The sequence below is a fragment of the Nomascus leucogenys genome, chromosome 25 (genome assembly GCF_006542625.1).
Source record: "Nomascus leucogenys isolate Asia chromosome 25, Asia_NLE_v1, whole genome shotgun sequence".
Lineage (NCBI taxonomy): Eukaryota > Metazoa > Chordata > Mammalia > Primates > Hylobatidae > Nomascus > Nomascus leucogenys.
This window is the reverse complement of record NC_044405.1, coordinates 30445294-30470014: the sequence shown is the minus strand read 5'-3', so window position 1 is coordinate 30470014 and position 24721 is coordinate 30445294. Positions and strand designations below refer to the sequence as shown.

At 45.3% G+C, this 24721-nt stretch overlaps 1 protein-coding gene across 5 annotated transcripts in view; it reads right to left on the bottom strand.

The window, feature by feature from the left end:
* Nucleotides 1–17974, bottom strand: part of LOC115833149 (poly(rC)-binding protein 3-like) — a 259877-nt gene extending 241903 nt beyond the window's left edge. For all 5 annotated transcript variants that reach the window (XM_030806215.1, XM_030806216.1, XM_030806214.1 and 2 more), the window contains exon 1: nt 17792–17974. The gene's annotated coding sequence lies outside the window, so the exon portion shown is untranslated. The remainder of the gene's footprint in view (nt 1–17791) is intronic.
* Between the last annotated feature and the right edge of the window lie 6747 nt (nt 17975–24721).

Sequence of the window (24721 nt, the reverse complement as noted above, 5' to 3'; positions counted from 1 at the left end):
TATACACATGGACACACAGAATGTAATAATAGACACCAGATATTTGGAAAGGTGGGAGGGTGAGAGGGGGTGAGGAATGAGAAATTACCTAATGGTTAAAATGTACACTATTCAGGTGATGCTTATACTAAAAGCCTAGACTTCACCAGCATGCAATATATGCATGTAATAAAACTGTACTTGTTCCCTCTAAATCTATTTTTAAATTGAAAAATAAAAATTATTAAAAACAAAACTGTAACAAGTACAGATAACTGTAAAAGCCAATAATTACAAATCTGTGTTGAAGTGCACAGAATGTACAAGATGTTTTTTGTTTTTTTTTTTTTTGAGATGGAGTTTTGCTTTGTCTCCCAGGCTGGAGTGCAATGGTGCAATCTCAGCTCACTGCAACCTCTGCCTCCTGGGTTCAAGCAATTCTCCTGTCTCAGCCTCCCAAGTAGCTGGAATTACAGGCATGCACCACCAAGCCTGGCTAATTTTTGTTATTTTTTAGTAAAGACGGGGTTTCACCATGTTGGCCAGGCTGGTCTCAAACTCCTGACCTCAAGTGATCTGTTCGCGTCGGCTTCCCGAAGTGTTGGGATTACAGGTGTGAGCCACCATACCCAGCAAGATGTACGTTGTATGACAATAACAGCACAAAGGAAGAAGGAGGGAATGGAGATACACAGAAGCAAAGTTTCTGTATACTAGTGAAATTAGACTGGTACTAATCCAAACTAAACTGTTATAAATTGCCAGTAGTAAGACCCCAAGTAACCCCTAAGAAAATAAAAAATAGTAAAATAAATGATAAGGGAAATAAAACAGTACACTAGAAAATATCTAACACAAAGTCAGTAATGGAGTAATAGAAAATTCAAAAAGACATTGCATAGAGAAAACAAGAAGCAAAATGACTGGCATAAATTTCACCTTGTCAAAATTGCATTAAATGTAAATGGATTAAACATTCCAATATAAGCACAGAAATTGTCTAAATGGATTTTTTAATGATTCCATTATATGTAGTATACAAGAAAGACACTTAAATACAAAGAACAAATAGGTTGAAAGCATGGAAAAATATATACAATGCAACCCGTAACCAAAGGAGAGCTTGAATGGCTATATTAACATCAGAAAAAAATGGTCTTTAATACAAAAATTGTTATTAGAGACAAAGAATATTTTATAATTATAAAAAGGTCAATTCATCAAGAAGCTCTAACAATTATATATGTACATAATTATACATAATTATGTACATATATAATTGTTAGAAGCTCTAACAATTATATATATGTATATAAACACACATACATGTGTGTGTGTGTATACATATAAAATAAAGCCCCAGAATGCATGAAACAAAAAATTAAGAGAAACAAAGGGAGAATCAGACAGTTCAACAGTAACAGTTGGAAGCTTCAAAAGTCCATTTTCAATACAGGATGGAATGCAAGACAGAAAATCAGAAAGAAAACAAAATATTTAAACAATACTAATAAACTAATTAGACCTAGCAGACATTTATAGAATTCTCCATTCAAAAAGCAGAAAACATATTATTCTCAAATACACATGGAACATTCTCTAGAATAGACCAGGTGTTAGCCAAGAAAATAAGTCCCAAAATTTTAAAGAATTAAAATAATATAAAATATGTTCCCCAACCACAAGAGAAAAAAAATAGAAATCAGTAACAGATAAAAATTTAAGAAATTCAAAAGTTTGTGGAAATTTAACAATACACTGCTAAATAACCAAAGAGTCAAGGGAGAAGCCAAGAAGGAAATTAGAAAATACTTTGAGATCATTAAAAATGAGGCCAGGCACAGTGGCTCACGCCTGTAATCCCAGCACTTTGGGAGGCCATAGCGGGAGGACTGCTTGAGCCCAGGAATTCGAGACCAGTCTGAGCAACATGACAAGACCCTGTGTCTCACAAAAAAATTAAAAAATTAGCCAGGTGTGGGGGAATGCACCTGTAGTCCCACCTACTCAGTAGGATGAGGTGGGAAGATCGTTTGAGCTCAGGAGACTCAAAGTAGAGGCTGCAGTGAGTTGTGATGGCACCAATGCACTTTAGCCTGGGTGTCAGACCAAGGCCCTGTCTCAAAAAAAAAAAAAGGAAAGTAAAAGAAAGCACAACATATCAAAACTTATGAAAGGCAGTGAAAGCAGTTCTTACAAAATTATAGCTGTAAACACCTATATTAAAAGAGAAATATCTCAAATCAATAACCTAACGTTCTACCTTAAGAAATTAGAAAAAGAGCCAACTAAACCTTTGCAAGTGGAAGAAAAAAACAAATATTCGAGCAAAAATGAAATAGAAAATAGAAAAACAATGAAACCAAAGTTTTTTTTTTAAAAAAGACCAATGAAATTGACAACTTTTATCTAGAATGACCAAGAAAAAAAGAGGGAAGACTCAATTTACTAAAATCAGAAAGAAAACTACCAACCTTACAGAAATAAAAGGACTATAAAGAAATATTATGAACTGTTGGCCAATAAATTAGATAACCTAGGTGAAATTCACAAATTTCTAGAAAGACAGAAACTATCAAAACTTAAAAAATAGTACATCTGAAAAAAACCTAAAACAAGTAAAGATATTCAGTACCTTAAAAATTTCCCACAAGGAAAAATTAGAAACAGATGGCTTCACTGTTAAATTCTACCAAACATTTAAAGAACCAACACCAATCCTTCACAAGGAGAAACGGACACTTGCCAACTCATTCTATAAGGCCAGTATTACCCTAATACCAAAACCAGACAAAGAGACCACAAGAAAACTACAGATTAACACGCCTTAAGAATACAAACAGAAAATCCTTAACAAGACCGCGTGTGACGGCTCATGTCTGTAATCCCAGCATTTTGGGATGCCGGGGCGGGTGGATCACTTGAGGTCAGGAGTTGGTCAGCCTGGCCAACATGGTAAAACCCTGTCTCAACTAAAAATTCAAAAATTAGCTGGGCATGGTGGCACGCACCTGTCATCCCAGCTACTCAGGAAGCTGAGGCAGGAGAATCGCTTGAACCCAGGAGGCAGAGGCTGCAGTGAGCCGAGATCGCACCTCTGCACTCCAGCCTGGGTGACAGAGTGAGACTCCATCTCAAAAAATCCTCAACAAAACACCGGCCAAACCAAATCCACCAATATATAAAAAGGATTATATGCCATGACAAGTGGGATTTATCTAGGGAATTCAAAGTTGGCTCAACATACAAAACTGAATCAATGTAATACATGACATTAATATAATAAAGGACAAAAATAACATAGTATAGATGCAGGAAAAGCATCTGACAACATTTAACACCCTTTCATGATAATAACACTCAACAACATAGGGATAGAAGGGAAATTCCTCAACCTAATTAAGGGCATCTATAAAAATTCACAGCTAACTATACTTACTGGTGAGAGGCTAAAAGCTTTCCCCCTAAGATGAGGAACAAACAATGATGTCCACCCTTGCCACAACAATTAACCATTGTGTTAAAGCTTATAACCAGGGCAATTACATGAGAAAAATTTTAAAAAGGCATGCAGATTAGAAACAAAGAATTAAAAGTATCTATATCTGCAGATGATATAATCTTGCATATAAAAAATCCTCAGGAATCCACTAAAGAACTATTATAGCTACTAAATCCTATGCTCATGGATTGGAAAACTTAATATTGTTAACCTGACAATACTCCCCAAATTATCTACAGATTCAGTTAATCCCCATCAAAATTCTACCTGCCTTTTTTTTTTTTCCAGAAAGTGACAAACCAAACCTAAAAATCATATGGAAATGCAAGGGACCAGGAAAACCAAAATAAATAAAAAGACCAAAGTTGAAGGACTCACACTTCCCAATCTTAAAACTTACTACAAAGCTACAATAATCAAGACTGTGTGCTGCTGGCATAGAGAGAGACATATAGGTCCATGGAATAGAGTTGAGAGTTCAGAAATAAACCCATATTTTATGGTCAACTATTTTTGACAAAAGTGCTAAGGCCATTCAATGGGTAGTCTTTTGAACAAATGGTACTAGGACTAGACAGCCACAGGCAGAAGAACGAAGTTAAACTCCTCCTTCATACCATAGATAAAAATTAACTCAAAATGCACCAAAGACCTAAATTTCAGAGCTAAAACTATAAAACCCTTAGAATAAAACAGAGGTGTAAATCTTTGTGACCTAGGATTAAGCAATGTCTTAAATATGACGAAGCACAAGCAACAAAAGAAAAAAATAGATAAATGCAGTATTACCAAAATAAAAATCATTTGTGCATCAAACGATACTATCAAGAAAATGAGGCGGGCACAGTAGTTCACACCTGTAATCCCAGCACTTCGGGAGGCTGAGGCAGGTGGATCATGAGGTCAGGAGATCGAGACCATCCTGGCTAACACGGTGAAACCCTGTCTCTACTAAAAATACAAGAAATTAGCCAGGCACAGTGGCAGGCGCCTATAGTCCCAGCTACTCAGGAGGCTGAGGCAGGAGAATGGCATGAACCTGGGAGGCAGAGCTTGCGGTGAGCCGAGGTTGTGCCACTGCACTCTAGCCTAGGCGACAGAGTGAAACTGTGTCTCAAAAAAAAAAAAAAAGAAAGAAAGAAAGAAAGAAAAGAAAATGAAAAGACTACTCACAGTTGGAGGGAAAATATTTGCAAATCATATACCCAATAAGGGACTAACATACAGAATATATAAAGAACACTTAAAACTCAGCAATAAAAAGACAATCCAGTTTTTAAATGGGAAAAGGATTTATTTTTGTTTTTGTTTTCAGCTTTTTTTTTAATTTATTATACTTTAAGTTCTGGAATACATGTGCAGAACGTGCAGGTTTGTTACACAGGTATACACATGCCATGGTGGTTTGCTGCACCCATCAACCCCTCATCTACATTAGGTAGTTCTCCTAATGCTATCCCTCCCCTAGGCCCCCACCACCAACAGGCCCTGGTGTTTGATGTTCCCCTCCCTGTGTCCACGTGTTCTCATTGTTCAACTCCCACTTACGAGTGAGCACATGAGGTGTTTGGTTTTCTGTTCTTGTGTTAGTTTGCTGAGAATGATGGTTTCCAGCTTCATCCATGTCCCTGCAAAGGACATGAATTCATCCTTTTTTATGGCTGCATAGTATTCCATGGTGTATATGTGCCATGTTTTCTTTATCCAGTCTATCACTGATGGGCATTTGGGTGGGTTCCAAGTCTTTGCTATCATGAACAATGCTGCAATAAACATATGCATGCATGTGTATTTATAGTAGAATGATTTATAATCCTTTGGGTATATACCCAGTAATGGGACTGCTGGGTCAAATGGTATTTCTGGTTCTAGATCCTTGAGAAATTGCCACACTGTCTTCCACAATGGTTGAACTAATTTACACTCCCACCAAAAGTGTAAAAGCTTTCCTATTTCTCTACATCCTCTCCAGCATCTCTTGTTTCCTGACTTTTTAATGATTGCCATTCAAACTGGTGTGAGATGGTATCTCATTGTGGTTTTCATTTGCATTTCTCTAATGACCAGTTATGATGAGCATTTTTTCACGTGTCTGTTGGCTGCATAAATGTCTTCTTCTGTTCATACCCCTCGCCCACTTTTTGATGGGTTTTTTTTTCTTGTCAATTTGTTTAAGTTCTCTGTAGGCTCTGGATATTAGACCTTTGTCAGATGGATAGATTGTAAAAACGTTCTCCCATTCCGTAGGTTGCCTGTTCACTCTGACAATAGTTTCTTTTGCTGTGCAGAAGCTCTTTAGTTTAATTAGATCCCATTTGTTAATTCTGGCTTCTGTTGCCATTGCTTTTGGTGTTTGAGTCATGAAGTCTTGGGCAAAGGATTTAAATAGCCATTTCTCCAAAGAAAAAACAAAAATGGCCAATAAGCAGTACATGAAAAGGGCTGAATATCATCAGTCACTACAGAAATGCTAATTTATACCACAATATCTACTACTTCCCACCCACTACATGGCTATAATCAAAAAACTGGAAAATAACAAGTGTTTGAGAGACTGTGCAGAAATTGGAACCCTCATAAATTACTGATGGGAATATAAAATGGTGCAGCACTTTACATTCCAAATTGTTTGGAATTTTACATTGCCAAATTGTTTCCCGAAGATGTTGCAGCATCTTCGGAAAACAATTTGGCAGTTATTCAAAAAGTTAAACAGAGTTATACTGTATGACTCAGCAATTCTACTTCTAGTGTAAACCCAAGACAAGTGAAAACATATATTCATATGAAAACTCATAGTACTGTTCATAGCATGTTGTTCATAACAGCCAAAAAACAACCGAAATGTCTATCTACTGATGAATGGATAAACAAAATGTCATGTATTTATACAACTGAGTATTAGTCAGCCATAAAAAGGAATGAAATACTGATACATACTACAGCATGGATAAAGCTTGAAAATGTTATGCAAAGTGAAAGAAGCCAGACACAAAAGGCCACATACTATGTAATTCCACTCATATGAAATTTCCATAATAGGCAAATTCTTAGAGATGAAAACTAAATTAACAGTTGCCAGGGCCTTTCGGGAGGAAGAAACAGGCAGTTACTGTGTATGAGGTTTCTTTTTAAAGTGAAGAAAATGTTCTGGAATTATGTAGTAATGACAGTTGCATGACCTTGAAAATACACCAAAAAACACTCAATTGTAAACTTTAAAAGGGTGAATTTTATAGAGTGTGAATTATATCCCACGAAATGTTTAAGTAAATTGAAAGAATTTGTTAAAAGATTAAATAAAAATATTTTTAGATTAAAAAATACGTAATGTTGGCCAGGCGCGGTGGCTCACGCCTATAATCCCAGCACTTTGGGAGGCCGAGGTGGGCAGATCACGAGGTCAAGAGATTGAGACCATCCTGGCCAATATCGTGAAATCCCGTCTCTACTAAGAATACAAAAATTAGCTGGGCATGGTGGCGTGCACCTGTAGTCCCAGCTACTGGGGAGGCTGAGGCAGGAGAAACACTTGAACCCGGTAGGTGGAGGCTGCAGTGAGCTGAGATCGCGTCACTGCACTCCAGCCTGGCAACAGAGCAAGACTCTGTCTCAAAAAAAAAAAAAAAAAAAAAAAATGCAGTGTCTACATCAGCTGACCTGCAATAAAGGAATTTCTAAAGAGGGCCCTTTGGGCAGAAATGAAACCATCCCAGAATAAGTCGGAAATGCCAGAGAGCAATGAAGAGCAAAGAAAAGATAAGTATCTGGATAAATCTAAATGAACACTAATTGCTAATATTACTGTTAATACAATACTGTTAATGTTACCAGTAATAATACTATTAATACCAATATTGTTAATATAATACTGTTAATATTAATTTATTTCACTGAATTTAAAAAGAAAATATATAGAATTAAAGTGCATAATAATAAGCACATATGAATCTGGAGGGGGGTCATAGAGTTCAAGTCTTCTAAGAAACTATGATTTGTCTAGGAGAAAGATAAAGGTATAACTACATTATCTGGATAAGTTAGTAACAATGTACACAATAACCACTAAAAGAACAAAAAATAGGACATAATCTCCAATCTACTGGAGAAGGTGGAAAAATGGAATGATTTTTTCAAAAAATCATATTATCAGATTAAAATAATGCAAGAAAAGAGAGAAAAATAAACACAGAAAATGTAGGACAAGACAAATACATAAAAGGATCGTAAATTTAAACCCAAATAAATCAGTAATTACATTTAACGTAAATGAACTGTTCCAATTAAAAGACAAAGACTGTCAGATTGAATGAAAAAAATATCTAACTATACTCTTTGCAAGAGACATACCTAAAGCATAAAACTATAGTAAGGTTGAGAATAAGACAAAAAACAAAGATATCATGTAAATATGAGTCTAAAACATCTAGCATGGCTATGTTAATATTAACATCAGACATACCATATAATAAAGTCAAATATTAATTACTAGATATAAAGAGAACCAGTCATAATAACTAAAGTCTCCGTTCATCAGGAAGACCTAACAGTTTCAAATCTGTGTGCCCCTGACAACACAGTCTCAAAAATTTATACATAAAAACTGGCAGAACTGCAAGGAAAAATAAGACAAATCCATAATCATAATGAAATCGTGTAATTATCTCAGTAATGAATATAACAACCAAAAAAACTAGTAAGAAAGCAGATTTACCAACTCAGCTAAACAGAATATTTAGTATAGTACATTGAACCCAATTATTTCCAGGCACATAGGAATATGTGAGAAAACTTACATACCATATTCTGGGCTATAAGGCAAATCAGCATATTTCAAAGGATTAAAATCATAGAAAGCAAGATCTTTGGGCAATATAATTGTGCTGAAGAATAATAAAACAAGAAAATATGCATATGTTTAGAAATGTTTAAACGTTCTTCTAAATTACCTAGGAATCAAAGAAAAAACATAATGGAAATTAGAAAGTATAACAAACAATAATGAAAATGCCTTAAATCAAACTTTGTATGATGTAGTTGAGGCATTGTTTACAAGAAAATATATCACTTTAAACACACATATTAGAAAAAAAGGAAAAGCTGCAAATTAATAAATTAAGTATTCATCTCAGATTAGAAAGAGAACAGCTATAAGAAAGGAAAATTACGAGCCAATTTCACTCACAGGCACAAATGCAAAAACTCCAAACAAAATATTAGTCATCAGGGCGGGTGTGGTGGCTCACACCTATAATCCCAGCACTTTGGGAGGCCGAGGCAGGCGGATCACCTAAGGTCAGGAGTTTGAGACCAGCCTGGTCAACATGGTGAAACCCCGTCTCTACTAAAAAATACAAAAATTAGCCAGGCGTGGTGGAACGTGCCTGTAATCCCAGCTACTCTGGAGCCTGAGGCAGGGAGAACTGCTTGAACCCAGAAAGAGGAGGTTGCAGTGAGCCGAGATCATGCCACTGCACTCCAACCTGGGCAACAGAGCAAGACTCCATCTCAAAAAAAAAAAAAAAAATAGCCATCAGAATCCAGTCACATATTTTAAGAATAAGCTGGCATGATCAAGTTATGTTTAAATAGTGGTCATCTGTGGGTAGTAGAATTATCAAGATTTTTATTCTGCTTTTTATGCTAATCTTTCCTTTAGAAATTTTCTACACAAACATCCATTACTTTAGGGACCAGGAAAAATATTTTTGAATTAATCATTAATATTCTGATCTCTCATCTTTTTGAGATCAACTAATTCATAAATGGCAAGAAGAAAAGAACAAGGGCTGGCTCAGAACAGCCATTCTGTCTGAATAATATAAGGATACAAGGCCTTATTTGTCTCAGTGTCTCTACTGGGTTGACTGAGAACAAAGAAAGGGTGAATAGGAGTAGAAAAGGATTTACAAAGATAGGAATGTGATAATAGCAATTTGTAGGCTTTTCCCCAAACATTAAAGGAGCGATCTCATACACAAATGCGTCTATAAATAGAATCCATATTGCACTTTAATGAATAATTTAAAACCACTCTGCAAACAGGGTTAAGAAAACAGGAACCTAGATGCTCAAAAATCAATAGTTCTGTCCTATCCCAACCTGGTGAGTTACAGAAACAGATGTCTAAGTTTTACATTATTTTTTAGAAATGTTGGAAAATAGATGGTTAAGTACAAAAAGACTTAAAAACATTTACAACCTTTGAGCTAATAGTTTCACCTTTAGAAATTTAGAAGCAATCAGTGATACGCACAATGATTTTTGTATAGGATATTTTTCAAAGCATTATTTATCATGATGAGTATTTTAAAGCAACATAAATGTCTAACTATAGGGAAATGGTTCAATAAACTGGGACACTCTTTGGAATAGTATGCAGCCATTTAAAATCATATTTTAGAAGAACACATTATGAGACAAGGAAATGCTCATGATGTAGTAAAGGGAAAAATATTGGTTCAAAAAACATACTTTGGAATGAATCCGAACTTTAGGATATGCATATCATACATAAATATAAGTAGGAAAAAACACTGAATATCCTTTTGTGGTAAGATTAAGGATAATGTTGATCTTCTACTTTATAATTTTCTGTTTCTTCCAATTGTTCTACATAAAACATTTGTATTACTTTTATAAATAGAAAAAACATTGTATAAAAGAAAATAAATAATAAGCTGATTACCTTAAATAGAGTCAAAAACCCTTCATCAACCCAAATCCACTTCTAAGGGGAGGTCAGTAGAGATCAGTACATCCGTTTTCTATTGCCGCATAACAAACTATCACAAATTTAACACCTTAAACCAATATGTATTTAATATCTCACAGTTTCTGTGAGTCAGGAATTTAAGCAGGCTTAACTGGGCCCTCTGCTTAGGGTCTCACAAAGCTGCATTCAAAGTGTTAGCCAGGCTGTGCTCTCACCTGAAGGACTAACAGGAAGAATCTGTTTCCACGCTCACTCAAGATTATTGACAAAATTTCCTTGTGCTATTGGACTGAGTGCCCCCTGCTTCCAGGATGAGGAAGATTCTACCACCCTGCCCCATCTTAAATTAGGTATGGCCAGAATGACTCCTTCTGGCCAATGAAATGTGAGCAGAATGGAGTAGTGACCCTTCCAAAGTGATTAATTGCTACTGCAAGTGTCTCCATATTTAAAAAGGTCCAGATCCAGACCATTTAAGAATCGATTTTGCCAAATTTCCAGGAAACGAGAATTCCTCCCTTTCCAAAACTATTACATTTGGGAGGCCAAGGTGGGAGAATTTCTTGAGCCCAGGAGTTCAAGACCAGCCTGGGCAACATAGCAAGACCCTTATTCTACAAAAAAGAAATTTAAAAATTTTCTGAGCATGGTGGTTTGTGCCTATAATCCCAGCTAATCAAGAAGCTAAGGCAAGAAAATCACTCAAGCCCAGGAGTTCAAGGTTGCAGTAGGATATGATAGCACCACTACACTCTAGCCTGGGTGACAGAGTCCCTCTCTCTAAAAAAAAGAAAGAAATTATTACAAAGATGATGAAGTATCATGTTGATACCAAATCTGAATAAGGGCGATACAAGAAAAGATTATCGCTGGTCAACACCTCTTATGAATATATAAATCCTAAATGAAATATTTGCATATTGGGCCCAATAATTTAGGCTGGAGTGCAGAGGCATGATCACAGTTCATTGCAGCTTCAACCTCCCAGCCTTAAGTGATCCTTCAACCTCAGTCCCCCAAGTAGCTAGGACTACAGATGCATGGCACCATGCCCAGCTAATTGTTTTTCTTTGGTTTTTTTTTTTTTTCTTTGTAAAAATAGGGTCTCACTATATTTCCCAGTCTTGTTTTGAACTCCTGCGCTCAAATGATCCTCCGGCCTCAGCCTCTCAATGTTGGGATTACAAGTGTGAGCCGCCACACCTGGCCTGGTAATATTTTTTAATGTAGTACATCACAGTTTCTCCCAGGAAATCAATAATGGCTTAAATTAAAAGAATAAAATATCTCATATCACGATTTTTTTTAAAAAAGCATAAAATTATCTAAGTAAGTACACTGTATAGAAAACCATTTGAGAAAATTCAAAATCTATTCATGATTTTTTTAAAAAGCTTTTATTGGCCGGGTGCGGTGGCTCACACTTGCAATCCCAGCACTTTGGGAGGCCGAGGCGGGCGGATCACGAGGTCAGGAGATCGAGACCACGGTGAAACCCCATCTCTACTAAAAATACAAAAAATTAGCCGGGCGTGGTGGCAGGCACCTGTAGTCCCAGCTACTCGGAGGCTGAGGCAGGAGAATGGCGTGAACCCAGGAGGCGGAGCTTGCAGTGAGCCGAGATTGCGCCACTGCACTCCAGCCTGGGCGACAGAGCGAGACTCCGTCTCAAAAGAAAAAAAAAAAAAAAAAGCTTTTATTAAACTACTAGTAAATGTGATCATCCTTAACCTAATAAAGGAATCTACCAAAAAAAAAAAAGTTCACAATTAAGTCTTTCACAGCATTTCTTTTAAATGAAAAACAATATAAGGACAATCTTACCACAATCTCCCTACAACTTTCTCTAGTGGTCCAAGCAAAGGAAAAAAGACAAAAAAAAGATCAATAAAAGATTTAAGAACTAGGGAGAAAGAAATTAAATTATCATTAGGTACATGAAGCAACTAGAAACTGATTCACGCATTTGTGAAATCTGATGTGCTTCAAAGGTACCACTGCAGATCACTGGAGAAAGGACTGTATTCAATAAACAATACCGGTACAATTGGTTATGAATTTGGAAAAAAATTAAAATTGGATCTCTATCTCATACCCCACACAAAAATAAGTTCTAAGTAGACTATAAAAAGCAAATATTTAAATATTTTTTTAAAGAGGAGGACATATTATGACTGATATGGTTTGGCTGTGTCCCCACCCAAATCTCATCTTGAATTCCCATGTGTTATGGGAGGGACCCAGTAAGCAGGTAATTGAATCATGGGGGCAGGTCTTTCCCATGCTGTTCTTGTGATAGTGAGCAAGTCTCACAAGATGGGATAGTTCTAAAAGTGGAGTTTCCCTGCACAAGCTCTCTCTTCTCTTGTCTGCTGCCATGTGAGATGTACCGTTCAACTCCCGCCATCATTGTGAGGCCTCCCCAGCCACGTGGAACGATAAGTCCATTAAACCTCTTTCTTTTGTAAATTGCCCACTCTCGGGTATGTCTTTTATCAGCAGCATGAAAATGGACTAATACAATGACCTTGGAGTAACACAAGATTTCTTAAATCAGACTCAATCACCATAAACTGTAAAGAAAATACTGATAAATCTGACATTAAAACTGAACATCTGTTCATCAAAACGGCATATTTAAAAGGATGAAGAACAGGATACAAATAGAATCCAGAATATGTAAAGAACTTCTAAAAAGCTATAAAAAGGATAATCCAGACAATAAGCGGACAAACAATATAAGAATACAATTTTTAGAAGAAGCTCAAGTGGCCAAAGTATGGGTAGAAAATCCTCAAACTCACTAGCCAAGGAAATGCTAATTAAAACAGTAAGATATTTAATATCTACTCAATTGACAACAATTAAAACATCTGAAGCTACAGAGGATTAGTGAGAATGTAAAGAAACAATTCAGTGGTAAGTGTATACCTGGTCTACTCTTTCTCAAGTGTCCAACACAGAGGAAAGATGACCCAGTGGGACATGGCAATTGGGAGTGGTAGAAGCTGTGGAAGCTGCTCAGAGAGACTGGAAGTGGGATTTGGGCCAAATAAGACAATATCAGATGCCAGTCTTACCTAGGAGGTGAAATAGAGAATAGAACTATGCTTACCTGGGGTGAATTCTCCCCAAGTGGCAGCTCCATCATTTATCTTCTAAAACCAATCTAATCATGTTATTTCCTCCTTAATTTTGTCAGCTAAGACTGCCAAATGAAGAGCCCCAGCTTATATCAGTTTCTTAGTGCTGTTGGAACAAACTTCCAGACACTCAGTGTTTTAATACAACAAACATTTATCTTACAGTTCTGGAGGTCACAAGTCAGACAAGGGTCTCACTGGGCTAGAAACCAAGGACTGCATTCCTTTCCCAAGTCTCTAGGGGGCAGAATCCCTTTTCTTGCCTTTTCCAAAGGCTTCCCACATTCCTTGACTAGTGCACCCTTCCATCTTCAAAGCCAGCAATGGCAGCTAGAGTCTTTCTCACCTCACATCACTCTGACACTGACTATTCTGCCTCTCTTTCCACTTTTAAGAACCCTTGTGATTACTCAGAGCCCACCCAGATAATCCAGGATAATCTCCCTATTTTAAAATCAGCTGATTAGCAACCTCATTCCATCTGCTGCCTTAACTCCCCTGCCATGTAACATAACATAGTCCTGAGATTAGGATGTGGACAGCTTTATGAGCCATTATTCTACCTACCATGCAACTCCTCCTCCACTTTCACCCCCCTCCACCTCCAATAAAGTTCCAACCATTTCACAATGCCCCTAACACTTCCAGCAGGGTCCCAACTCCTTCACTATGCTTCCATACCTCCAGCCTCCACACCGCTACACACTCTGTACTCCAGTTATTCCAACCTTCCAGCCCTTTTCGAATAAATGTATACCCAATCCATGCCCAATTATAACTCATGCCCTAGGGCCCAGCCCAAAGGCCACCTCTTCTCTAAAGCTTTCCCTGATTCTCGGCCCAAATGAATCACCCTTCAACACATTCGCCTGGCTTTCTATGTATCCCAACTAAAGCACTGAGTATGGCCGCCCGTAATTATGTGTTTACATGTTCCTTCCTCAATCCGAACTGGTAAGCCCTTCAACAAGAACTCTGTCTCATTCCTCCATGGGTTCCCAGATCATAGCATAGGAAATGGCAAAGAGTAGGCAATCAGGGAGTATTTCTGAAGCTTAGATGAGGCAGAAGGAAGTTTTCCTGAGTTTCTGTCAACAAAAGAGATGTCAAAGAGTAACCTGGGTTAAGTGTACAACAAATGAGGCCACAGAATCAGTTCAGATGATCATAACAAAAAGCACCTCAACGATCCACTGCTTAGCTTGATATACAACTTACTACCATGTGCAACAATCTCTGTACCACAAGTGACACCTATCTTTTTTTTTTTTAATGCTAACCTGTGGGGCAATTCTAAAGTAACTGACAAAATTAACCTCAAGAGAAAGAAAAGATTCATGTAAAATTATTTACAAAGATGTCCTCAATATTAGAGAAAAGAGAGTAGATGTAGCTCTAACACAACAGGAATGCCTGGCAACCACTCAATAGCCCAACACATAAACAGATCCCATCGCCAGGAAAGGCTGAGAACCAACATGCTGGAGAATGCAAAACATGCTAGAGTCAACCCTTTTGGGAACAAGTTGCCCCTACATAGATATATGCCTACAGATGTATGTCTATATTGTAATAAAGGTGCTATGGTTGGAACATCCCCTCCAAAACTCATGCTGAAATGTAATCCTCAATGCAGCAGTATTGAGAATTGGGACCTTTAAGAGGTGATTGGATCAAGAGGGCTCTGCCCTCATAAAATGGATTAATCCATTCATGGGTTAATGGATTAGTGGGTTGTCATAGGAGTGGGGCTGGTGGCTTTGGCCCCTGGACCTTAGACTTCTCAGCCTCCATGACTGTAAGAAATACATTCCTTTTCTTTGTAAATTACCTAGTTTCAGGTATTCTGTTATAAGCAAAAGAAAACAGACTAAAACAAACTGGTACTTTCTTAAAGAAATGGTTGTTAAGAAAACAGGGTTTCATTTAATGTCAGTGATTTGTTACTTGATGCCCATACTCAAGCAACAAAACTCCCACCTAGAGAGACAGTGAAGACTAAGCAAAGGAAATGGAATGTTCTAGCATAATTATCCTCCTTAAAAAGAAGAATAAAATGGCTTAAGTGTTTTCAAGACACGCTCCCATTCAACAGAATTTCCCGATCAAATTTATTTAATAATATGAACTCTGAAATTAATTTTAAAGTACGCTAGAAAGGAAATTTGAGCTCCCCCTGCCCCAAAACACACACACACACACACACAGAGAGAGAGAGAGAGAGAGAGAGAGAGAGAGAGAGAGAGAGAGAGAGGGAAACAGGTGACACGGATTCAGCACCATGGACAGCGGGCCCATGACGCCTTGCCTGTGAGAGTCATTGCCACCAGGGATGAGAGCTGAGACATCAGAGCTGCCCCAAAATCTACAGCATTTATTCTAATGTTTAAGTTGGGGCAATTCCAATACATGAGCAAGTATTTTCCTTGGTTATGGCCCAAAGCACAGCCTTCTTCACTAAGAGGATACACAACTTACATCTACTAAAATCTGCTTCAGTGTTCACCTTTACAATAAAGCCCTGAGACTTTTATAAAAATAGAAATGATTCTGCCATTGAAACAGGAACTGAAATAATCAAAACTGATACACAGAATCCAAATCTGAATGGCTAGATTGGTTCATGAAGCTCATGAGACTTTTTCAAATTTATAAATGCAGCATGCTGTCAGCCTCCTCAGAACAATAGGGTAAAGGATAGCTTCTTCAAAACAGCTAGCAAAATATAAACCATATGTTGAATTTTTTCGCATAAATAGCTAAAAACGTAACCACAAAGCTGTGTGGGTTTTCCCCCACCGTATTATAATGATATCTGGGAAAGTGGTGTTTTGAGGTCCAAAAGCACCACTAATCAGCAGCACCTGTGGCAACACCAGTCAAAAAGCCCCGAATTCTAGACAGAGTCCATTTTTTTCAGTTATAAAGACCCCATTTACCATCAAAACTTTTTCAAAACCTTATAATATTGAGTATCAACTAAGAAAATACGTGAAGCTATGTAAGTTCTAAAACATTTGTAATGAACTTGCACTGTATAAACAACAGCATCTACATACAAGCAAAAAAAAAAAAAAACTGCTCGAAAGTGAGACATCAGTTAGTCCGTCACTGCACTTGTGTTTAAGGCCCCATGTTTTCTTATGGATCTCCAAGCCTGAAACCACCAGAACTATTTCTGCTTCTCTCGTGTGATGATCAATCAGGTCCTTTCAGATCTTGCCAATGATCCCTTTAGAGTGACACTGTTCTACAAACACTCCTTTTGGGGCCAAAATAGGTATCTCTGACACGCTTTAAGATGATGAATTGTTCTTGAATATGAGGAGGACTGGGAGTTAGTTCTCTTAAATAGGGAAGCACCCTTGCACACTCCTTTGGAATCCACATCTGAGAAAGTCCAAAGAAAAGAAAAAGGGCAACAGTTTGCCCCTGAAAGTGAGTTCAATTTCAGACGGATATGTGAGGGCCTGTGCCAGAGGAATATTTTTGAAATGGGGGGAGTCTGTAAGTTACCCAGTCAAATCTCTAAAGGCCTCTCTGCAAGGCCCTGCTGCTCAAGATTCCTTCTGGTGAATCCCACTCTACAAACACTCAACAACTAAGAGTGCTACTGGCTCACATGGAGGGCTAACAAGACCTGCAAATCCAGGCTGCTCTGAAGGACGGTGGAAGATAACCAACCCCGAGCCACGAGATTTAGAACCCGACTTTTGGTTAACTTTCAAATTTCTTATGCCAGTAATATACTTCAGAGTAGGGGGGGGAAATTGGAAAACATCACCAGGCAAAAAGAAAAAACAAACTCTTTCACGAAACAAGACTTCCAATTAGAACACGTGTGGGGACAATAAGAAACACGTTCTAACCACCCCCAAAATTAAAATAAAACACACCGACCAACAAGAGCCAACAAGAGGGACCTGCGCGCTCCCCACCGCCCGCGCGCGGCTCTCCGCAGGGTCACCCAGGGGTGAGGCCGCGCTCTCCCGGCGGCCGTCCAGGGGGAGGAGGCCCCGCGCCGCGCCCCGCCGCCCTCCAGCCGCCGCGGCCGCTCCGGGGTGTTCCCCAGATCTCTTCTCAATCAAGAGATGAAATTTGTGCCGTTTTGAAACTGAAGCCTCAAGTAGTCCAGACGTTTTCTGACCCACATCCGAGGCGCTCTCGGCTTCCCGCCGCAACTTCCGAATTTGGGGAGGGGGCGGAGGCGGGCGGGCCAGGCCTGGCGACCGCACCTTGAGGGAGCGCGAGTCCCCTCGCTGCCCCGGGCCGCCGCAGGCGCCGGCGGCGGTCGGGGACGGCGCGACCCAGCCCGGGACCCCCGCCCGCCCCGGCTCGGGCGAAGTTTGCCGCGGCCCGGGGTCGCTCCGTCACTCGGCCTCCGTCGGGGACTCGGTCCCCGTAACCCGCAAGGGCGCCCGACCCCGACCCCGCCCGCCACCGCTCACTCACCTGCCCTGCGCCGGACGGCGAGCCCGCGGGCCGGCGGGGAGAGGCCGGGAAGCCCGGGCGGGGTCGGGGCGAGGCGGGTGAGAAGGCGGCGGCGGAGGCTAAGTCGGCCGAAGCGGCGGCGACCGCGGCTGAGGCGGCTGAGGCGGCGGTCGCGGCTTCAGGCGCTCCAGCCCGAGCGCTGCGCGCGGCGCGGGCCCGCCCCTCTGAGCCGCTAACCAATCTAGCGCCGCGCGCCGCCGCCGGCCCCGCCCCCGCCCAAGGGCAGGCTCGCGAAAGCGGGCGCCGCGGGCCAATCAAAGGGCGGAACATCGACCGGCGCGGCCAATCCGAGCCCGGAAAGTTCTCTGGAAAAAGCCAACTCGAGTCAAAGGGGCGGGGGTGGGGCTGCGGGCGGGGCGGGGACCTGGCCCAATGACGCGCGGGGCGGGGCCGAGCGTTGGGCGGGGAGGAGGCGGGGCCTCGAACGGGCGGGCTGGTCAGTAGCAGTGGGCGGGGTCGTAGGCGGGACATTGAGCGCGCGGGGCAAGAATCGGGGCGGGGCTCTAATGAAGTGAAGCGGGGCGAGGACGGGCAGTGGGAGGGGCGGGTCATCATTTGGGGTGGGGTAGGGTAGGGGCGGGGCAGGGGCGGGGCTGAGTTCGGGGAGCCAGGCCAGGGAGAGGCCTAAGTCGGGGCGGGCGGGAGACGGGCAAGAGCAGTGGGCGGGGCTCGGGGTTAGGGGATTAGTGTCCTTGATGGGGCGGGGCCCAGGCTTGGGGCGGGCCTATGGTGGGCAGGGCCGCGGATGGGCGGGGCGAGCCTTGGTGGGCGGGCCAGGCCTGCGGTGGGCGGGGCGGGCCTCTGGTGAGCGAGACCTTGGTGGACGGGGCGGGTCCGTGGTGGACGGGGCGGGTCCGTGGTGGGCGGGGATTTGGTGGGCGGGAGGGCCCGACGGGACGGGAGTGGCCGTTGAATTCCCGGCCTTGCCGCAACCCCGAAGGTCCCCCTGCAGCGCCCGCTTCCCGTTCGCTGCGGGCCTGGCCCCGGCCCCAAGGCTGGGGCAGCAGCGCCCGGCGGGCAGGGGCCCTGAGCGGCCCGTGAGCCTGTGCCCAGACGCCGCCCGCCCCGCGCTGGTCCCGCGGCCCCGTCCCCTCCGCCCGCCCGGCGTTCTAGTGCCTTGGCCTGGGGCGGGGCGTTGCTGGGCCCCGGGGGCTGCAGGGGGAGGCCGCCCTTTCTCTGGGCTGGCTCCGGGCTGTTCCGCTCCGCGCCGTTTTCCCGGTACTTCCCGGGGAGCCCGCCTCGCTGTGCGTCCCCGCCCGGGCGTTTCTTCCGCGGCGCTGAGCGCCCGCCCCGGCATCGGGCAAGGGCAGCCGGACGCCCCCAGGACCAGGGCGCTGGGGCCGAGGCGCGTCCTCCGCAGTCGCCGTGCCTAGGCTCCGTTTCCACGCGGGTCCTCGCCGGGGTGGGAGGCGCCTCTTGGCGTCCGTGGGGAGCTGGGGGTGGGGGGCGGCAGGGCAGGAGGTGGTGGGGGCTGAGCCGGAGAAACGTCCTTGCCCCGCCGGAGACCTCAGACACCCCAGAACCTCGGGCCGGCAGCCAGCTGCAGGAATCGCGCCCTAAAGCCTGGGGTCCGCCCCCGCCCGCCTCCCGCTAGCGCCAGGGACTGCCAGGTCACCGGATGCGGCCTCGAGGCGACGTCACAGACCCCACGCGGCCCCCCGAGCACTCCCGGAGCCGGCGCGGGGACAGGGGTTCGGGATGGACGGAACCCACCCGGGGAACGTTCCAGGCCGGGCCGTCTACGCCAGGCGCAGGGCGGCCGTCAGCTGGGGTTGGAGATGGGTGAGGAAGAGATGTGTCCTTTTGTCTCCAGTGTCGCTTGTGTCATTAAAAGACAACCTTAAAATAAAAAATAAAAAAGCCTGGGCTGGCGTGAGGAGGGGCCGTCCGCGAGCTACGGAGGCTGAGTCCGCGGGGAAGGGAATGTGGAGTGCGGGGTGGCGCTTGGCGAACCTGTGCTTGGGACACGCTTGGCGGTTTCGGGGAGAATGAGAATGGAGGAGAGGGAGGCCAAGGGCCGCAGCCTGGTGGGAACGCTGGGAAGGACGCTGTGGACAGGACCTTACTGGAAATGAACCAGAAGGGATGGTGGGCCGGGCGCGGTGGCTCGCCCCTTAATCCCAGCGCTTTGGGAGGCCGAGGCAGAAGGATCGCTTGAGCCCAGGAGGTGGAGACCCGCCTGGGAAACATCGTGAGACTGTTTTTAAAAAAGGAGGAGGAGAAGGGGTACTGGGCGGCCTCTGCCACACCTGGACTCTGCGGGCAGGGGGCCAGAGGGACCCAGGGCTGCTGTGCTGGAGCTGGAGCTGGCGCGAGGGTCTGGGCAGAGCGCCGTCAGCGCCCCCAAATTACAGGCTGCCAGCCTCCCACGTCGCGGTCCTCTGCGGGAGCCTGCGGCCTCAGCTGCCTGCCCCGCCGGCTGAAAGATAGTTAGTCATTAGGAAAGTAATGATAGTGTTTTCAGGGCAGCGTGTTAGACCCTAACGACTTTCTATCATTTGCAGTTCCTGCCAACCCTGTGAAGAAAAAAAGCAGCTCATCTCTCACGCCCCGCCCCTTGATACACGCTGATCCGGCCTGGTTCCGGGTTCTCCCAGAGCCTGCAGGGCAGTCCCGCCCCAGGCGGCAGCAGCTGGGCCTGCAGCGTGTCCCTCATGGCGCCCGGCCTCCAGGTCCAGAGTTTCCTGCCTCCCTGAGCTCGGGGTGCGCTGTCTCCACCCTCTCATGGCCGTCAGGGTGCTGGTCCCGGCAGAAGTGCACCCAAGGGCTCGCATTTATAAATAACTCCAGGGTGTCTTGCTGTGGGTATGGAAATCGGGAAGGCAGGTTATCATCTGCTTGGAATGATGTCAGATCCAGCCCCAGGAAGTCTCCCAGCACCCGGCCTTCCTGCTTGTCATGGGCTGGGACATCTGGAGGCGTAGCGGCGAGGGCCTTCTGTAGCTCCACATTAGCTGGCTAAAGTGTGGGGAAAACAGTTACACACAGAAAGCAATCACAGTAGTAATTAACGTCAAAACCCTGCGAGATGTTTAGGCCTCCCAGGAGCCCTGCAGAAGCCCAGCCCTTCCACACAACACCAGCACTCCCAGCGGCAGGACCTCCTTCCCCTTGCTGGGGAGGGATATCCGGAGTCTGGGTGGAGTGTGTGGTCTCTATGGCCTTCAGCAGGACTACACTCCAGGCTGAGCCTTTCCTCAGGCAGAATTCGCACCCCTACCTCAGCCTCCAACCCCAGCACACATGTTACCTAGGGGCAAATGAGTACTTTGCCCTCATGTCCTCTTCACAAAGCACTGGGGCAGAAGTCCTTCTTCCAGGGACCAGCAGCACCCAGCCCTTGCTTCCCCAGGCTCCTGCCCTGCACAGGGACCGCTGCCACTGCCCACCAAAAGCTGCTGGGGGGTGGTGGGGCTGGCTCAGCTGAGCTCACACAGGATCCTCTGATGGCCAAAGTACTGGAGTGGAAATCAGAGACCAAGAAGCCAATCCCTGTGCCAGCTGTCCTGGTTAGGGAAATACAGAAACTAAAAATACTTCCCACTTCCACTTCCTCCTTTTTATATCAGCCTCATCATAAGTGCACCTGACCTAACTTACCTGGTGCTGTGGTGTTTGTACTTGGATTAGGTGAAGCAGCTCAGGGGTCCCCTCATACCCTCTACCCTGTCCCCCTGCTGAAGAGGCAGCTCCCACATGCTGCACTGCGTGACTGGCCCCTGGCCCTGGGCCTGGGACACCTGCAGAGAGACAGCAAGCCATGGCCAGAAGGCTTGCAAGGTGCCCCCAGCTTGGGTGATGGTGACACCCAGAACAGAGTACTTCCTGGAAATGTGATCTGGAAGGGCAGTGGGCATGGGTGGAGCATGGAAAGAGACACCCAGGACGGGCAGAGAGAGGCATCCGGTGTAGGTGGGGCTGCAGCCGCCTCTCCTCTTCAGGGCTGGCAAGGTAACCCTTGCCCTGTGCCCCACAACTGCCCTGATTTCCAGTGTGATTCCCAGAAGCACACTCTGCACTGCTTCTGCATCCCGGCCACTCCCTCACTGTCCAGCCCCCTTCCCCAGCGCAGAGTGAACACAGAGAGGATGGGGAGTGCCTGCTCTGCCGACGTGAGGGGCTGGCAGTGACATCTGTCCCTATCATAGGCACAAAAAGTTATCAATGTTAGTAAGTTGGATTCAAGCCATGCACGGAAGCAGATGGCTCTGCCCCAAAGGGTAAAACATCCTGGAAGTGAATTGGATGGAGTCTCACATAGAGCAGCCCATCGGCTTCTCTGGCGGTGTGCCCTGGTTTTAGCAGAAAATAATCACAGGGTCTCTAATATCTGGCTGTGGAGAGGCACCCAGTACTCCCCCGGTTGCCCTCATCATCCCTAATGGACGAGGGGTGGGTCCTGTGTCCTCTCAGCCCTTCACGCTAAGAAGCAAATGAATCCTTAGGCCTGCCCCTCAGACTGGCATCTCCACAACTGGGATAGACATCTCAGGCCCTGGGGTCCATGAGTCTCTGACAGAGAGAGAGAGAAAGAGAGAGACAGAGACAGAGAGGGAGGAAAGAGCTCCTGCTGCCACCCTGGCGCCCTCGGGTGCCTCTCGGCCCTGGGAAGCAGTCCTCCTCTGCCCTGGGCCCCTCCCCCACTGCACACAGAGCACTGCCCCCTTGTCTTTTTTATATGCAAGGTTTCTTATATTTTGCATAAAGAAGAAACGCACAGACCTCACACATGCACCAGAAACGTCACGGGTCATCCAGACCTTCCTTTTATTTTGGGAAGACTTTCAGCTCAGAGGCAGCCAGAACTCCGCCCCTTCTCTGTGTGCCTCAACGGGCACCATTAAGACTCTAAAATTAGAACAACTCTTTGTTGTGGTGCCGAGCCACCACGTCACTCCCACCCTCCCTCCAACCTCTGCTGGGTTCTCAGGAAGAGACTGGAGGAGAAACGCAAAGCTTCCAAATCCCACAAAGAAAGCTCACCAGCTGCTGGGCAGACCAGCACGGGTGGGGCGTGCTGCAGACGCCCTTGCTTTGCCTACCGACAAGTAACACTTTAAGACTGACTTTTATATCCATTTGCTGCTTTTTTATTAGGGCCACCTGAAACCTCTCTGTTGACATGAGTAATCCTCTGTAATATTTGTAGAGATGGATTTAAACACGTGGAGCTGTTCAGCAGTAAGAGAAAGAGGGTGGTGGGACAGGCTTGGCCCAGCCCCCCAAGCCTTTATTTACTTAGGACCCCAAATTTCTCGGTATCCCACCTCTGCCGCAGTTTAGCAAGTGCCTGCCTTCCTACTTTACTGGACTGGAAAATAAATACACATGCATTTAGTCTCCTTGCAACCAACGACCTCTGATAAGTGTTTTATGGTGAAAATTCAAGAACATAAATCGTGAGAAATACACCATTAAAATGTAAATTAAGGGGGCAAAACCCTCCCCTGTAGCTGGAGTCACAAAGGGGGAGCGTAGGAACTGAGTCTGGCTCACGGAGGACTCTTTTTAGCCCCCTCTCTCCCAATTGCCGTCCCCCGGACCACCTAGGATTGGCCAGTCTCTGCGTTTATGGTGCCTGGGGAGCCTAGGAGTTTGCAAACCTATGATCAAAGGCTGGGAACAAAGCCAAGGTCAGGAGGGCTTGTGTGTACGGCCCTCTGGCCTCCCAGGTGAACCAGTCGGAAGTCCCACACCCAGAGAACAGGATGCGCCCAGCACTGGGTTACCGCGGCAGGTTCCCTTCCTCCCTGCCTGACATCCAGACGATGGGGCCTCCTGGAAATGCACAGACGTGGCTCTCACATCTGTTGGCGTCCCAAGCTCCGTCAGCACTGGTCTCTCCTTTCCCGCCCGTTGCGGGTCCCCACTTAAATACTGAAAGGACAGGTGGAGGTGGAGGTGGAGGAGCCTGCTTGTCCACTCCCGAGTCCTGGGGCCAGCCATCGTGGAGAGCCAGGGGCGCTCCAGGCCGCTCCAGCTGGGGAGGCTCTTTGGGGTCCGCCCCACCTCATGCCACAGCTGCCCCACTAACCGCCAGCTCTGTGGCTGCCGTGTCAGCAGCCTTGGCCCACACAGGCTCTCTCCTGGAGCTCAGCAGGTCCATCCTTGCCTACCTCTGGCCTAAAGGCCCCCAAAGGAGCTGGTGGCACTCACCTCTGCTGGTGTGGACGCTACACCGAGGGTGCTTGTCAGCTGCTCAAAGAGGGCCTGACAGCAGCTTCAACTCCACCCCAGCAGGCTCCACTGCTGCACCCACGCACAATGCCGCTGCTGTTCCTTCTCTCTCTGGTCGCTGTCCCTCTGCGGCAGGCAGAGCATGCTGTGCTGATCCTCTGAGCAGTCCTGTCCAAACCACAACCACGGTGGAGCAGCAGCATGCCAGCATCGCGGGCCCGGGGCTGCTGGACACACGGAGTGGCAGGGCGCTGAGCTCCCCGGCACAGACTGCGGGTGCAGGACGGCGCCAAGGACGGGAAGGCTCGAGGCTGGAGAAGTTGTGCCTGGTCACCAGCATGCCCACGGCCCTGTGCCTGGCGGCCCTTTGGGAGGGCTGCGAGGGAGCAGTGTGAATGCAGGAGACAGGCGTGGAGCTGGGGCGCCACTTCGTGTGTGGGGGCCCAGGGGAGAGCAGTCCCTGCTGGCTCCTGGGCGCCAAGCTGAGAGCAGAAATGCACAGCCCTCCCTCAAACACATGCACACCACACGCACATCACACAATCACACACACACCACACACACACCACACACATACACATATCACACACACCACACACACATCATGCCACACACACACCACCACACACATCACACACATACACATATCACACACCACACAACCACACACATCACACACATACACATATCACACACACATCACACCACACACAC